The following is a 16,301-nucleotide window of genomic DNA, read 5'->3' as shown; positions in this document are numbered from 1 at the left end:
ACTTATCCCAACACTGCTTATCAATACTTTTTAATAGTATTCATCATTGCTGTTAGAATATTTTTTGTAGCTACAGCATTGCAGTGGCAAAGGCAATACCTTGTACTGCGAGCTGTTGTGAGCTTGTAGATCAGCTATTTTCAAAATCTTTGCCTTTCTGATGTAATTACCAATTTGGCTAATGTTTGATCATTTTTGGGGTTGCTTTAAACGCAGCAATGTCTTAGTTTATTTTTATTTGTCATTTCAGAGATTTCTTTTTTTTTAGAAATGTAGTGAATGTAGCAATTAGGGCGGAGCTATGCCCGATTGTGGTCCCAAATCCTACTATAAATGTGCCACGTCTCTGCGTGCGTGCTGTTGTAATGCACGTAACTCAAGGACAACCGCAGTTTGCCCCACCGACTTCAAACTTGACACACGCGTTCCACACCCCCACAGGGAGTGCAGTGCCCGGCCTTGAGTCGGTGGCATACACCGTTGTTCAGAAACACCACAAAAGGCTCTGGTCAGGCTCTGCCAGTGGACCTAATGAGCCCAAGTCCCTCACCTGTGCAATTTCCAGTCTCTGCCTCAGCCAATTGATTGCCACGGCAACCCCACACCTGTTAATTGATTACTTAACCAGTCCACTTGTCACAGTCAGTTTGCACTCTTCAGGCACAGACAGACAGATGCAGAGACCTCCATATAGTATGGTCACAAAAGGGACCCGTTAAAACGGGTGCTATGACAAGTTGACAACGGGTATTATTAGGTTCCCTAGTTGCATCGTTCTCAAGTAGGCCGATGGGCACGTACATGTGTAGTCATTTCTAACATTTGTTTTTAACACCCTTTTTTTTTAGGAAAATTATGCCTGCTGCCCTTGATGTCTGGAATGCTCCTTGGGAACGCCAGGGGTAGGGTCGATGGTCTCCCTGCCAGGACAGTGACCTCAGAACGCCGGGGGTAGGGCCGAGACTCAAGGGTCTCCCCAGCCGCTCAACGATAGTGGGCGCGCTATGTTGTCTGGAATCCCCAAATGTATCGCTCAAGCTGGTACATTGAGGTACATTAGGCCCATCACAAGTATTAATACATTATTTAAATTACAATAAAAATACATGAATAGTGAAAGTATCAGATCTACGAGATCAAAACGGTTTTGAGCTCCTAGATCTGCTACTTCCACTACGTTTCAACATGGGAACGAGTATGACTATTATGATATATTATATCATCCCAAAAGTATTGCGATTATCACAAATACTTATTATGTAGTAATTGTGATGGGCCTAAGGGTGTGTGTGTGTGTGGTACAGTATGTGGTATGTGTGTTGAATCTGTTTTTAATTGGTTGGCCAAATGTTTTCCGTATCTTGTTGTTTCCTTCCCGCCAGGTTGGCCAACCAACTGTTTGTGTTTGATTAACCCCCTTTAGTGTGAAGCTATATATTAAGTGACTTGAAGAACTAATCTAGACCTAACATCATCCCAGTGCCTAAAGCTGGAGACCTCTCAAAAGCAGACAACTACCGAGGTATCAGACTGACACGTACCACCACAAAGGTCCGTCCATCCATCTTCAACAGCTTCTCCGTAGTCGGGTCGTGGGGGAAACTGCTCCACCAGAGAGCTCCAGACCTCCCTCTCCAAAGCAACATTAGTAACTTAATTCTGGGGGATCCCGAGGCGTTTTCGGAAGATTTTGGAGATATAATTCTGACATCTCATCGTTGGGCTTCCCAGGGGTCTCTTTCCAGCGGGATGTCCGAGGACCTCCCTAGGGAGATGATTGAGAGGAATCCACCTAAGCTGGCTCCATCATGCCTCGTGACACGCTCCATATATGGCCGTCTCCATAATATGAAGATCACGACACTGTCCTCAACAAACCCTGGATAGCCATATATTGAGAAGACTGGATCATCACCTATATCTGCATATATGGAGCCGCTAGCAACTCTTATCTGTCCATTCAAACTAGACGGTCCCACCCCAAAGTTATCAGTGCAGCTGATTTCAACAGGCTTGAAAATTTCAGCGGTGATCAACTTCATTGACTTCCAAAAGGCTTTCGATACCATCCACCAGGGGAAACTCATGAGTATTCTACGTGCCTACGGAGTTCCAGAAAAGTTGGTCCAGATGATAGTCAAGCTACAGCCAGACTCGAGCCAAGGTCCAAACCTGTGACTGACACCAAAACATTTGAGATTCTAGCAGGCGTCCTACAGGGTGACACTCTTGCCCCCTTCCTGTTCGTTGTAGTGATGGATCATGCACTGAGACTTGCAATCAATGGCAGAGAGGAGGCTCTGGGGTTCCCGAGGAAGTCAAGGTGAGTACACCCCATCATGGTCACTGACCTAGACTTTCAAACCCTGTACACTCAAGATGTGCTCCATATATGACCAGACCTCATCAAACCCTGTACACAAGACGTGCTCCATATATGGCCAGACTTCATCAAACCCTATACACTCAAGACGTGCTCCATATATGGCCAGACCTCATCAAACCCTGTACACTCAAGACGTGCTCCATATATGGCCAGTACAGAATTAATTCCAGATGTTCATCTGACCCACCCATGCCAAAGCGCCAGTGCTCGCCCAGCAGTCTGCCGGGGCGAGGTCGCTTCTAGCCCTCAGGGCGTCTTACTGTATTATGCTTGACTGTAATACTCTTCTGTAATATGTCCTGGGCATGACGTTAAACTGTTCCGTTCGAGAGGACCGGCGACCCTCGAATGTAAACAGCCATGAAAGGAAACTATGGATCATTACACCCGAAACACAAATCCTATACTTCCAGGGGCGGGAGTCCCCAGGAACATAACAGTGCCAGGTACCAAAGCGCGTCTGCCAGACAGACCGGATGATGCAGCGCCCCTAAACCCACCTGGGCGGGGCGTAGCTAACGGGTGCAGGGCACCTGATGCTATACTAAGATGCAAGCGGCCCCTCAGACTCTCCACATTCAATATCCGGACTCTTGCAGCACCCACGAGCAGTAAGCAGGAAGGAGAACGTGGGCTGAAGACTGAGGAGCTAGCACTGAACCTTTGGGAGCAGCACGTTGACATATGCGGCCTACAAGAGCACAGGCAGGTGCACAAGGACGACATAACAAACGAGATTAACCTCCAGACAATTGGAATGGGGTATGCCCTATACACAGGGTCAGCATGGCGGAATGCAGCCCAGGCAGCGAAATGGTGGTGTTGGAATCCTCATAGGAAGGGAGGCACAGAAGGTACTGATCGGTGTTCAACGCATATCAGAAAGCTTACTCCCCGACTGAAGATGCCAGCATGGAAAGTAAGGAACAGTTCTACCACAAGCTCAAGCATGCAATTGAAAGAGTCAAGCTACACAACTTCCTGGCCATCCTAGGGGACTTTCTCAGACCAGGAGATGCGCTGTTCACCTACAACGAACAGACAAATGACAATGGAAAACGCTTGTTAGAGATTATGGAAGAGCACCAACTTCTGGCCACCAACACAATGTTCCAAATGAAGAGGGGGAAGTTGTGGACATGGATGTCACCACACAACACGGCACATCAGATTGACTACATCCTCACTCGTAGAAAATGGAGCTCACTCTACACAGACCACAGGGTCGTAACAGCAACAGTTAGACTGAGCCTGAGGGCCCCAAGGAAGGAGGGGAGGAGGAAGGTGAAATATGAATGGAGTCAACTGGCAACGGACCTTCTGCTACAGGAACGCTACGCAGTAGAAATCAAGAACAGGTTCCAAGTACTGCAGGAGGAGGAGAACATATCAGCGCGCTACCAACGTTTTGTTGAAGCAAACAATGCAGCAGCTGAGACATGTCTCCAGCAAGCCCCCAAAGCAAGGAGGAAAGACAGATGTCTTGACCCCAGAATCATCAAAGCCAGGGAGGAGCTGAGAGCAGCACACAGGGACTTTGTCGCTGATCGAAAACTAGAGGGTCTGAAGGAGGAATACAGGCGGAGGAAGGAGGAGCTCTACCAAGTCTATGAAACACTGGAACAACAGGAGCTAAACCAGAAGATCAAGGAGATCGAGGATGCTCATGTTAACCAGAAGCATGGCATGGGCTGGAAGCTCATCAATGACATCTCTGGCTGAAACTCCTCTCAGACTACCAAGATCCGGGGAGAAAATGCAGAGGAACGGGTTGAAGCATGGTACCAGCACTTCAAAACACTCCTAGGTAACCCACCTGCAACTGAGGATGAGGATGTTCTGATGGCCCCTGTCTTCCATGACCTTCCCGTTCCAGATGGACCATTCACCATGGATGAGTACCAGAAGGCCAAGGCTACGATCAAGTGGGGCAAGAGCTGTGGGGAGGATGGATTGACACCAGAGGTTCTGAAATACGTGCCTATAGACGAGGTGGTGCTAGATTTCATCAACAAAGCACACATGTCTGGAGAGAAGCCGGAGATATGGCGCACAATGAACATCGTTCCAGTACCAAAGTCAGGTGACCTCACTAAAAGGCTCAACACAAGCCAATCAATGCCCCTAGAGATCCATCACAAAGCTTCCCTCAGGGCGCCCAGCAAGCCAGCTAGCCAGCAAGCCCGCCCAGTCAGCCAACACAGCCAGCCAGCTCCGCCAGTCAGCCAGTGTAGAAAGTCAGGCTGCCAAGCCAGAGCATATCAGCCCTTGCAGTCAGCCATTGCAGCCATACCAGTCTTGCTCAGTCAGCTCAGCCAGGCCTCACTCGAGGCCTGGCTCTCTGTCTGCCTGGCCCGGTCTGCCCCACCCTGCCTTGCAGCAATAGAACCAGCCGGGCTGACAAGCCAGCCAGCTCAGAATGCTAGCTCAGCAACAAGCCCAGACTGGCCAGCTGCGCTAGCTTGCTGAGCTCTTATTCTGAGCTGGCTGGCTTGCCACTCCGGCTTGTTCTGTTGCTGCAAGGCAGGGCGGGTCAGACCGGGCCAGGCAGGCAGAGAGCCAGGCCTCGAGAGAGGCCTGGCTGAGCTGACTGAGCAAGGCTGGTATGGCTGCAATGGTTGACTGCAAGGGCTGATGTGCGCTGGCTTGGCAGCCTGACTTTCTACACTGGCTGACTGGCGGAGCTGGCTGGCTGTGTTGGCTGACTGGGCGGGCTTGCTGGCTAGCTGGCTTGCTGGGCGCCCTGAGGGAAGCTTTGTGATGGATCTCTAGGGGCATTGATTGGCTTGTGTTGAGCCTTTTAGTGAGGTACTAAGAAGCCCCGGCGCTCCGGCGTCGAGGAAACTTCCCGCAAGCTGTGGTAGTTCCGGGTGGATGTGGGGGCCCTCAAGGGTCTCTGGCGCGGCTGGTCCGCGTCGGGGACCTTGCTTGAGACGGGCGAGTCTGATGTAACGTTCCCGTGTGGGACGCTAGCGCAGGCACGTCCACGAGATGTTCCCAGTCCTAGCGGGGGCGACCGTGGGTGTTTCCGCGCGGATTCCCCCAGGTCGTGGAGCGACCTCGCTGATGGTAGCAGATGTCCCGTTGACTTTGGTACTGGAACGATGTTCATTGTGCGCCATATCTCCGGCTGCTCTCCAGACATGTGTGCTTTGTTGATGAAATCTAGCACCACCTCGTCTATGGGCACGTATTTCAGAACCTCTGGTGTCAATCCATCCTCCCCACAGCTCTTGCCCAACTTGATCGTAGCCTTGGCCTTCTGGTACTAATCCATGGTGAATGGTCCATCTGGAAAACGAAGGTAATGACAGTCAACACAGAGGACAAAACCATTGCCACTGCAGACGGGACGGTGCTCGAGCAAGTCGAGGACTTCAAGTACCTCGGGGCCTGGACTGCCTCAACTGAACAGGATCTGAAGGTTCGGAGAGCACTTGCCTGGAAAGCCTTGCACGGGATGAGGAGTGTGTGGAAATCAGACATGGGAGAAGACCTTAAGCGGCGGCTGTTCATAGCTACTGTGGAGTCAGTACTGCTGTATGGGGCCGAGACATGGACCCTCACAGTACAACAGGAAAAAGCCCTGGATGGAGTCTACACTAGAATGCTACGAATGGCACTAGGTGTCACATGGACGGATCGCATCAGAAATGTGGACCTCTATGGGGACCTACCACGCGTCACGGACAAAGTCAGAGAGAGAAGGATGAGGCTGGCAGGGCACTGCGTCAGGCACCCAGAACTTGAGGCAAGTAAATTCACCCTATGGGAGCAAAGCCAGGAGGGGAAAGAAGCGTACCACCTATGTAGACGTGCTGCGGCGCGACAGCTTGGCTGACAACACTGCAGAGCTCAAGAACCTGATGTTGGATAGGAATTTGTGGAGGGCAGCGATCCAGGAATCCCGAGTTCTTGTTGGCTAGACCTCACTCTCGCAGCAAGAAGAAGTAATACTCTCCAAAAAGCTTCCAGATCAATCATGTATAGTTGTATAGTATGTATAGTTGACATAGATACTCCACTGTTACGTTCTTAGTTTATACACGATTCATGATAACTACTTTTTTATATATGTGATGTATGACATGCTTTTGTTTTTTGCTTAATTGTAAGTCGCTCTGGATCAAGAGCGTCTGCTAAATGCCTAAATTGTAAATTGTAATTGTAAGACGTGCTGCGGCGCGACAGCTTGGCTGACAACACTGCAGAGCTCAAGAACCTGATGTTGGATAGGAATTTGTGGAGGGCAGCGATCCAGGAATCCCGAGTTGGTGTTGGCTAGACCTCACTCTCGCAGCAAGAAGAAGTAATACTCTTCAAAAAGCTTCCAGATCAATCATGTATAGTTGTATCATGCCTCGTGACACGCTCCATATATGGCCGTCTCCATAATATGAAGATCACGACACTGTCCTCAACAAACCCTGGATAGCCATATATTGAGAAGACTGGATCATCACCTATATCTGCATATATGGAGCCGCTAGCAACTCTTATCGGTCCATTCAAACTAGACGGTCCCATCCCAAAGTTTTCAGTGCAGCTGATTTCAACAGGCTTGAAATTTTCAGCTGTGATCAACTTCATTGACTTCCAAAAGGCTTTCGATACCATCCACCGGGGGAAACTCATGAGTATTCTACGTGCCTACGGAGTTCCAGAAAATTTGGTCCAGATGATAGTCAAGCTACAGCCAGACTCGAGCCAAGGTCCAAACCCCACTCTGGGGGTTCACTCTGGTCCCGAGGAAGTCAAGGCGAGTACACCCCATAATGGTCACTGACCTCGACTATGCAGACGACATCGCCCTAATCTCGGATGCAGTCGAGAAATGAATGGAGCTACTACTGGCAGTAGAAAAGGAGTGCAGGAAGATCGGCCTCAAGCTCAATGCCAAGAAAACAAAGGTAATGACAGTCAACACAGAGGACAAAACCATTGCCACTGCTGACGGGACGGTGCTCGAGCAAGTCGAGGACTTCAAGTACCTCGGGGCCTGGACTGCCTCAACTGAACAGGATCTGAAGGTTCGGAGAGCACTTGCCTGGAAAGCCTTGCACGGGATGAGGAGAGTGTGGAAATCAGACATGGGAGAAGACCTTAAGCGGCGGCTGTTCATAGCTACTGTGGAGTCAGTACTGCTGTATGGGGCTGAGACATGGACCCTCACAGTACAACAGGAAAAAGCCCTGGATGGAGTCTACACTAGAATGCTACGAATGGCACTAGGTGTCACATGGACGGATCGCATCAGAAATGTGGACCTCTATGGGGACCTACCACGCGTCACGGACAAAGGCAGAGAGAGAAGGATGAGGCTGGCAGGGCACTGCGTCAGGCACCCAGAACTTGAGGCAAGTAAATTCACCCTATGGGAGCAAAGCCAGGAGGGGAAAGAAGCGTACCACCTATGTAGACGTGCTGCGGCGCGACAGCTTGGCTGACAACACTGCAGAGCTCAAGAACCTGATGTTGGATAGGAATTTGTGGAGGGCAGCGATCCAGGAATCCCGAGTTGGTGTTGGCTAGACCTCACTCTCGCAGCAAGAAGAAGTAATACTCTTCAAAAAGCTTCCAGATCAATCATGTATAGTTGTATAGTATGTATAGTTGACATAGATACTCCACTGTTACGTTCTTAGTTTATACACGATTCATGATAACTACTTTTTTATATATGTGATGTATGACATGCTTTTGTTTTTTGCTTAATTGTAAGTCGCTCTGTATCAAGAGCGTCTGCTAAATGCCTAAATTGTAAATTGTAATTGTAAGACATGCTGCGGCGCGACAGCTTGGCTGACAACACTGCAGAGCTCAAGAACCTGATGTTGGATAGGAATTTGTGGAGGGCAGCGATCCAGGAATCCCGAGTTGATGTTGGCTAGACTGTATAGTTGTATAGTATAGTATAGTATGTATAGTATAATATAGTATAGTATGTATTGTTGGCATAGATACTCCACTGTTACGTTCTTAGTTTATACACGATTCATGATAACTACTTTTTTATGTATGTGATGTATGAAATGCTTTTGTTTTTTGCTTAATTGTAAGTCGCTCTGGATCAAGAGCGTCTGCTGAATGCCTAAATTGTAATTGTAAGACGTGCTGCGGCGCGACAGCTTGGCTGACAACACTGCAGAGCTCAAGAACCTGATGTTGGATAGGAATTTGTGGAGGGCAGCGATCCAGGAATCCCGAGTTGGTGTTGGCTAGACCTCACTCTCGCAGCAAGAAGAAGTAATACTCTTCAAAAAGCTTCCAGATCAATCATGTATAGTTGTATCATGCCTCGTGACACGCTCCATATATGGCCGTCTCCATAATATGAAGATCACGACACTGTCCTAAACAAACCCTGGATAGCCATATATTGAGAAGACTGGATCATCACCTATATCTGCATATATGGAGCCGCTAGCAACTCTTATCTGTCCATTCAAACTAGACGGTCCCACCCCAAAGTTATCAGTGCAGCTGATTTCAACAGGCTTGAAATTTTCAGCTGTGATCAACTTCATTGACTTCCAAAAGGCTTTCGATACCATCCACCGGGGGAAACTCATGAGTATTCTACGTGCCTACGGAGTTCCAGAAAATTTGGTCCAGATGATAGTCAAGCTACAGCCAGACTCGAGCCAAGGTCCAAACCCCACTCTGGGGGTTCACTCTGGTCCCGAGGAAGTCAAGGCGAGTACACCCCATCATGGTCACTGACCTCGACTATGCAGACGACATCGCCCTAATCTCGGATGCAGTCGAGAAAGGAATGGAGCTACTACTGGCAGTAGAAAAGGAGTGCAGGAAGATCGGCCTCAATGCCAAGAAAACAAAGGTAATGACAGTCAACACAGAGGACAAAACCATTGCCACTGCAGACGGGACGGTGCTCGAGCAAGTCGAGGACTTCAAGTACCTCGGGGCCTGGACTGCCTCAACTGAACAGGATCTGAAGGTTCGGAGAGCACTTGCCTGGAAAGCCTTGCACGGGATGAGGAGAGTGTGGAAATCAGACATGGAAGAAGACCTTAAGCGGCGGCTGTTCATAGCTACTGTGGAGTCAGTACTGCTGTATGGGGCCGAGACATGGACCCTCACAGTACAACAGGAAAAAGCCCTGGATGGAGTCTACACTAGAATGCTACGAATGGCACTAGGTGTCACATGGACAGATCGCATCAGAAATGTGGACCTCTATGGGGACCTACCACGCGTCACGGACAAAGTCAGAGAGAGAAGGATGAGGCTGGCAGGGCACTGCGTCAGGCACCCAGAACTTGAGGCAAGTAAATTCACCCTATGGGAGCAAAGCCAGGAGGGGAAAGAAGCGTACCACCTATGTAGACGTGCTGCGGCGCGACAGCTTGGCTGACAACACTGCAGAGCTCAAGAACCTGATGTTGGATAGGAATTTGTGGAGGGCAGCGATCCAGGAATCCCGAGTTGGTGTTGGCTAGACCTCACTCTCGCAGCTAGAAGAAGTAATACTCTTCAAAAAGCTTCCAGATCAATCATGTATAGTTGTATAGTATGTATAGTTGACATAGATACTCCACTGTTATGTTCTTAGTTTATACACGATTCATGATAACTACTTTTTTATATATGTTATGTATGACATGCTTTTGTTTTTTGCTTAATTGTAAGTCGCTCTGGATCAAGAGCGTCTGCTAAATGCCTAAATTGTAAATTGTAATTGTAAGACGTGCTGCGGCGCGACAGCTTGGCTGACAACACTGCAGAGCTCAAGAACCTGATGTTGGATAGGAATTTGTGGAGGGCAGCGATCCAGGAATCCCGAGTTGGTGTTGGCTAGACCTCACTCTCGCAGCAAGAAGTAATACTCTTCAAAAAGCTTCCAGATCAATCATGTATAGTTGTATAGTATAGTATGTATAGTATAATATATAATATAGTATAGTATGTATAGTTGTATAGTATGTATAGTATAATATATAATATAGTATAGTATGTATAGTTGACATAGATACTCCACTGTTATGTTCTTAGTTTATACACGATTCATGATAACTACTTTTTTATATATGTGATGTATGACATGCTTTTGTTTTTTGCTTAATTGTAAGTCGCTCTGGATCAAGAGCGTCTGCTAAATGCGCTTCCTCCTCCTGCCCTCTTAGCATTGGGGCTATATGGACCAGAGCTAGGGCTACCCATTCCTCATCTATTTTTCCGATCATTCTTGATGCTAATTTCGACCGTTTGAAAAATAATTGCATCTCATATATTTATAGGTAAATTAATGTGAATTAATATGGCGTGTAAACGTACTGTAATGCCATTGTTGGCTTTATGTGAGCCTGAGGTCGGACTAGTTTGTAGCCTACAAAATCTTCACAGGAGGTCCTTGACACGGTCTGAGAACCACTAGCCATGACGCCCGTGTAGCCGTGTTTCATTGCTAGAGAACCACGTGCCTTAAATTAATTGTATTAAGTTATTCAAATGATTTACCTTGGTCGTTCTCAACATTTATATTTTACAACTTTTAAATGAGAGTGGCCTACACGAATGGAACCAAAGCAAATGGACTAATACTAAAACTCCTGACAGCGTGCCGGCCCGTGGCAATTTGCTTAATTTTGCCAAAATCGTGCATCTAACAAGCTTTTAAAGAACCAGCTTTGGGCCTTCCGTTCCAGAGATTTGCTAAAACGCCTCTTCAGCCATGAAAATAACTGTATTTTATTGTTTTGGGCAGGTTTTGAGAACTATAGGTCCATTTCCTGCTCCATTCGGTCCATTTCCTGCTTCTGACGGCTCCTTCCTGCTCCTGGCGGCTCTTTCCTGCTCCCTGTGGCTCCATTTGGTCTGTTTCCTGCTCCTGGTGGCTCCTTTCCACTCTTCTAAGGTGAGTGAACTATTGCCACACGTGCTGTTTTGAGCTGTGTGGGGGCGTTGCAACTAAAATGAATATCAAATATCTAAATACTGAATCAAGCAACTGTAAAACTCACTGGGGCGTTCATATAAGCCTGAGTAGACGTATCGTCTACTCAATGACCATAAAACAAAAGGGAAATATCCCTTTTTAACTTTAAAGACTAATTCATTTAGACAGGTTAATATACAGGTGCTATATGGAACCAGAAGTAGCCGTAGGCCTTTATATCCATCAGCTGATCAAACTCAGTTGAGTGTTTGCAGGTGTTACTGTTAGTTTAGCTCAGTTACCTTTTTCACATCAATGTCCATTTATTTATTGGGCATTTGAGTCACGGAGCACCATTTGATGACATTTAGCGCTGATTTAGCCTCTCAGACCCATTTGAGCCACGGACCACCATTTGATGACATTTAGACTCTCATACCCAAAACTAGAGGATAAGAGTTTGGAACTCCCTCAAGGACCCCTGGGGGTCGTCCGGGGAGTTATAGAAGCATTGTTGTTTTGTGTGATGTGATATGAAGCTTTTATTTAGCCTAATACTGGAGTATTTTACTTTTCTGGTGCAAATTTGGAATATATATTCTTTCCGTGCGAACGTTTTTAACTCAAATCTTTGCTGGTCCCTGGTCCCTGCAACAACATAGTTTCTGATGGGGGTCCACGGCCAAATACAGATAATTCTGGGGGTCCTTGACGTGAAAAAGGTTGAACACCACTGACATAATAATAATAATAATAAAACTTTATTTGTATAGCACCTTTCATGACATGAAATGCAGCTCAAAGTGCTTTACAGAGCAATGGAGAAAAAAAAGAAAAGCAAGGCAACTACATTAAAAAACAAGCAGTAATGCAATACAGTGAGGACATGAATAACAAAAAATAAAAGATCAATTAAAAGCAATGTTGTAGAAGTGGGTCTTGAGCTGTGCTTTAAAAATGTCTACAGAGGCTGCCTGACGAAGGTACAGTGGGAGCTTGTTCCATGCCGTCGGCCCGTAGAAGCAAAAAGCTGCTTCCCCGTATTTTTTAGTTGCCATTTTTAGGCAAAGCGAGCAGGCCACCAGTGGAAGACCTTAGTGGGCGGTTTGGGACATATTTAGGCAGGCAGTCATGTAGGTAGGAAGGTGCGAGACCATTGAGAGCTTTATACACAAGTAAAATAATTTTAAAATCAATCCTAAAAACAACCGGAAGTCAGTGCAGTGTAGACAAAACTGGAGTTATATGTTCTCTCATCTTAGTTCTAGTTAAACTCTGGCTGCTGCATTTTGGACAAGTTGTAATCTGTCAGTTGTTTTCTTAGGCAGTCCTTCTTGCATCGTCCAAAGACAAATAGACTGATTCGTGCAATATTTCTAAGGTGAAAAAAGGCAATCTTGGTGACATGATTAATGTGTGAATTAAAATTCAATTCAGAATCAATAATGACCCCCAGGTTCTTTACTGTACTGTTACTTTCTACAGTCAGGTTGCCAAGTCTGCTAATAGGATTTAGAAGGCATTCGTAGAATCGTCCTCTGGCCTCCGTATCGCTCTGTCCTCACTGCTTGTGTCACAAGGCGTGATGCACTGACGCCCGTATATGGTGACAGAGCCACAGGTTTTGCAGGTTTTCATAGTAATCTACGGTTGCAATTACTATGCAGAATGTCCCATTTCACACAACATTATCAAATGTATAAATTGTATACAAATATTTTTGAAAATGGCAGATCTACAAACTCACAATGTGTCGCATCGCATGCTTGTAGATCAGCAATTTTCAAATGGCCGAAGTGTATATAGGGCTTAATGTGGTTGATGTGTGTTTTGTAGTAATGATCTAAAACTATGGGTCTCAAACCAGTGGTCCGGGGACCACCAGTGGTCCTTGAGGGGTTCCAGGTGGTCCCCAGCTAAATGATGAGTTGGTAACCAAATGGACCCTTATTAGATCTTTAACTCTTGAGAGCGTAAAATGATACGAATATAATTTTACGCTCTCAAGAGTTAAAGCGCAAATAACATGCATTTTAAAACTGCTTTTAATATTTAATAATCATATTGTCTATGTCCTTCAAAGTTATTTCTAATGGTTTGAGCCTCAATCACCACTCTGATATAACCAGCCTTGTCAATTATTTCTGGACTTTGAAAGCAGTTTTAGCTGCAGTACCACAATGTCCTGAGGTGGAGAGGGTGCTGATATGCAGATTATTTAATATTTGAGTCATTATAATACTCATGCTAGATAAAACCAGGCTTGTTTCCATTCCATGCCAGCTTGGAAAATCAACAATGGTGGACATTGTAAACAAAGTGGAAATGCAAATTTGCAACTAAAGACTGAGAAAAGGAGGAATTATACAAAGTAGGGTGACATTGATGACATCACGATGAGGCCAAAATCAGTCGAGCTGTTTCTGAGAGCAATTTCCATTAAACACCCATATGACATGAAGGCCTGATTGTTCAAAATTGGTTATTTGTGGGGATAGAAAACACACATGGGAGCCCCAAAAACACAAAATAAATTGAAAAAGTTGAATTTTATGTTATAGGTCCTTTAAATTATTGTTAAACATCTGCATTACTTAATTTACCAGAAGTCCACACAATTAGAGAATGTAGAAGAATTGTTTTTTTGATCAATGTCTGCCTGTTATCTCCTAATGGTACAGAAAAATCTTATCGAACGACATAAAAATATGCTTTAGTTTTGGTTCTGAGAGGCTAAATGTCATCAAATGGTGGTTCCGTGGCTCAAATGCCCAATAAATAAATAATGAGCCTTGATATGAAGAGGGTTGAAAACCACTGATCTAAATGTACAAACTAACATACAGTAATGAAAGGTTTCAAATTAATGTAGGGGAGTAAAAGTAGAATATTTGCCCCTGAGATGTAGTGGTGAAAGTGAAGTAAAAGTACTGGAAATTGAAATACTCAAGTAAAAAAAAAAAGAAACATTCACTGTTGTACTTATGTTTTTATATATATATATATATATAAATAAACTGTCCAACAGTTTGTGTAACTATTGGGCCAGAATGGTATACCCCTGCTTTAAAGGAGTAATGCCACGTCTTTCTGGACGGCGAAGCTATGCCCAATTTTGGTCCGAAATCAATTCAAACATTTTTTGTTAGGTTTTTTTTTTCAGTTCCCATTGATGATGAATGGTGAATTTACGTCATGTGTGTCTGAGCAAATCGACACACGTTACGTCATGATGTACGATGATAATACACCCCTCACTTCACACGAGTGTGATTTTTATTTAATACAGCATTTGTCCCCACACGTCTCAATATTTGCCAATGACAGGAGAAATTAGGTCAAATTTACTTCAAATATGACGTAACAGTACAGTACAGTACAGTACAGTACAGTACAGTACACTTCAGACGGGTCTTTTTATAATATATATACTTTTTTGTTTGTTTTTAAAGGAGAATGATGCCTGGTGCTCTTGGAACCCTCCTCAGAACAGCGGGGGGGGAGAGTACAGATTTGGCTCCCTGCCTCTCCCCGGCCTGTGGACCCGGCAGACCGGTGAGTGTGTTGTTACAATGTTACAATCATGTTGTTACAATGTTATTGCAAGGTTACTACAATGTTGTTACAATGTTAAAAACAGTTTTTGAGGGAATTTGAGTACTTCCGGTCATTCCTTTAAATTTTGAGGTAGTTGCACTTGAGTTTTTCCCCAATATTTTTGAGTGGTGCAACCACTCCTACAACCAGCAATGTCCGTGTACCTGTGCGTGTACCTGTGTAGTCATGAGCATGAGTGGTGTGCGCATGCGTGAAATTGGAACGACACGAGTATGTGACTTATTAATACCAGTAGGGGGCGCCAGAAACAGAGAGGGGTATGCTCTGCCTGCTAGAGAGAGAGAGAGAGAGGGGCACCGAGTGCCACGCTTCGAGCTTGTAGGTCTGCTATTTTTCAATAGCTATGAAACCAATACTTTTGTAATTTTGCTGAAGTACATTTTAAATTCTGGACTGGCACAGAAACAGTATTTCTATACAGCACTATTGATACTTTTACTTAAACAACTTTAGATTTTTTTCAACCAAGGTTCATGTTTTAGGTTATTAGAGAAAGTAAAAGATGAGTGTACATTTTCTTTCGCTGCTTTGTTTCGTTTTAGTGATTTTTATCTATTTTTGACATGGGGGTGGGGGCATTCGAACATGGTGCTAAATAATGTTTTCTTTTTTTTTTTTTTTTTTACAAAATCTTATAGCGATTTATTTCATTTGTTATAGTCCTACTGTCAAAAATAGCTAAAATCGTTCAAACGAAACAAAGCAGCAAATGAAAATAAACCAATAAACACTCATCTTTTACTTTCTCTAAAACATGAACATTGGTTGAAGAAACCTTCAAGTCAGAAATGAGAGTACTTATCCCAACACTGCTTATCAATACTTTTTAATAGTATTCATCATTGCTGTTAGAATATTTTTTGTAGCTACAGCATTGCAGTGGCAAAGGCAATACCTTGTACTGCGAGCTGTTGTGAGCTTGTAGATCAGCTATTTTCAAAATCTTTGCCTTTCTGATGTAATTACCAATTTGGCTAATGTTTGATCATTTTTGGGGTTGCTTTAAACGCAGCAATCTTAGTTTATTTTTATTTGTCATTTCAGAGATTTTTTTTTTTTTAGAAATGTAGTGAATGTAGCAATTAGGGCGGAGCTATGCCCGATTGTGGTCCCAAATCCTACTATAAATGTGCCACGTCTCTGCGTGCGTGCTGTTGTAATGCACGTAACTCAAGGACAACCGCAGTTTGCCCCACCAACTTCAAACTTGACACACGCGTTCCACACCCCCACAGGGAGTGCAGTGCCCGGCCTTGAGTCGGTGGCATACACCGTTGTCCAGAAACACCACAAAAGGCTCTGGTCATGCTCTGCCAGTGGACCTAATGAGCCCAAGTCCCTCAACTGTGCAATTTCCAGTCTCTGCCTCAGCCAATTGATTGCCACGGCAACCCCACA

The sequence above is a fragment of the Protomyctophum bolini genome (genome assembly GCF_963924005.1).
Source record: "Protomyctophum bolini genome assembly, chromosome: 15".
NCBI classification, from domain to species: domain Eukaryota; kingdom Metazoa; phylum Chordata; class Actinopteri; order Myctophiformes; family Myctophidae; genus Protomyctophum; species Protomyctophum bolini.
The sequence above is the reverse complement of the archived record's forward strand: the minus strand, read 5'-3'. Positions refer to the sequence as shown.